Source organism: Oryzias melastigma, linkage group LG24 (assembly GCF_002922805.2).
Source record: "Oryzias melastigma strain HK-1 linkage group LG24, ASM292280v2, whole genome shotgun sequence".
Classification (NCBI taxonomy): domain Eukaryota; kingdom Metazoa; phylum Chordata; class Actinopteri; order Beloniformes; family Adrianichthyidae; genus Oryzias; species Oryzias melastigma.
The window spans coordinates 9039965-9041903 of NC_050535.1; the positions used below are offsets into that span (position 1 = coordinate 9039965).

At 39.4% G+C, this 1939-nt stretch overlaps 1 protein-coding gene across 2 annotated transcripts in view; it reads right to left on the minus strand.

Annotated features, from left to right (window-relative positions):
- The window catches only part of adgb (androglobin), a gene marked incomplete in the record, with an annotated part of 40286 nt that overhangs the window by 22797 nt on the left and 15550 nt on the right, over positions 1-1939 (minus strand).

Consider the following 1939-nt stretch of genomic DNA (forward strand, 5'->3'; position numbering starts at 1 on the left):
CGCCTTCGCCCTTCAGTAGCCGGGATAGGCTCCGGCACCCCCGCGACCCCGAACGGGATGAAGCGGTCAAGAAAATGGATGGATGGAATACAAATTTGGTTAGTCAAAACAGCTAGCATATAGCTGAAAAAAATAGCTAAACTTCAGTGGCACAATCTAAAAAATCTAAAAAATCCTAAATTAGCCAAAATAGCCAAAAATATTAGCCTAACTCCAAAACAGCCTAAAAAACAAAAAAAAAGCCCAAATTAGCCAAAACAGGTAGCGCGTAGCTGAAATGTTAGCTAAACTCCAAAACAACATAAAAAATCTTAGTTAATACTAAAATAGTCTGGCAGAATTTCCATTTTTAAAACTTTAAAACTGTAACTTTTTAACATAATTCTGAATAATACTATTGTATATAATAATAATACTATTCCAGAATAAATTAACATAAACCTTAAATAACTTTAAATGTTTTACTCTCCAAAAAATATATTTTGTCAAAATTATACAAGTTAAAAATGAACACAAGATAACTTTGGGCCATAAATAACAATGAAATAAAATGATCTGGAGGGCCGGATAGAATTACTCGGAGGGCCGGATCCGGCCCCCGGGCCTTGACTTTGACACATGGTTTAGCTTGTTAGATTGAAAAAGTCTCACCTAAATGCTAAATAACCCAGACGAGGCTTCAGCGGGAAGATGCTGGCACAAACAAAGTTTCTTTAATGAAAAGAAAAGAACTTTTCACAGCCTTAAACTTAAACAAAGTCTTCTAATCATGTAATATGAAATAAGCCCCTTAAAAAAAAAAAAAAAAAAGCTGTGATGACTCAGAGACGAAGAATGTGCATCTGAGTGCAACTGTATGTGAGTCACAACTTATTTCAAGTGTAAGACGCAGACAGATGCAGGCAGACAGAAAGCGGCTTTGCGACGGCGAGGCACACTTGACCTCCTAACTGCTGCTGTGTGTTGCTGCTGCACATCCACATGTTTGTGTGCATGAATTATAAAGGTGTGTAAAGCTGACACACCCTACAGAGTCTGCAGCCATAAGGGACTTGGATTTTATGCCCAAATACTGATTTATGATCAAAATGTTGATGAGGGGAGCATATTATTTTATTTCGCACAGTTTATTGTTTTTTGTGAGATTTTTCTTAATTCTCACCGCAGCTGATTTGTAGGCAGTATGGTGGGGCAGCAGCTGAAAATTCCTCCTTTTATCCGGCATTTGACCCATCATGTGCTCTGAAAACACCTCAGTAAGTCTGTGTCTGAATTCCTTCACTTCTTAGAGCACTCCAAAGTGTGTTCACAATTTCATAGGGTTGTCCAAATCTACAATTCAACAATCCGGTGCCCTACAAACTTCCCAGAAGTCTCTGTAAAAAAAACGATGTACATTGATGCTCACTAATAGACCACAGTATATTACATTTGAATGATTTGTCATGTGAAAAAAAAAAAAAGTTTTAATTATTTTTTTATCAAATCAGCCAAGTTCTCATCTTCAGAACCCTGGATTCATAAATATTATTCATGAAATTGTCTTATTTTCTAGGTTTTTATTTGGTAAATCGTCGTATTTCCCAGCCAGAAAGGCCAAGTGGGCCCATAAAGTTTAAAAGTGGGCGGAGACTGGTGGCCCCAAATGGGTTTGTCCACAGTTTCTGTGGTGGCCCCACTTGTGTTTCCCCACATTAGCTAAAAGTGGGCACTCAGTGGGTTAGCTCGCTACGCTAGCCAGCCGCCCGGTGGAAATTAAAGCTCACTAGATCACTACAATGGAGAAGCTACAACCGAGCTCGCTACAGCAAAGCTCACAAGCATGCTACAGCAGAGCTTGCTAGTTTGCTACAGCAAAGCTCGCTAGCTCGACACAGCAAAGCTTCCTAGCTTGATAAAGTGGAGCTAGCTAGCTCGGTACAGCAGAACTCGCTACAGC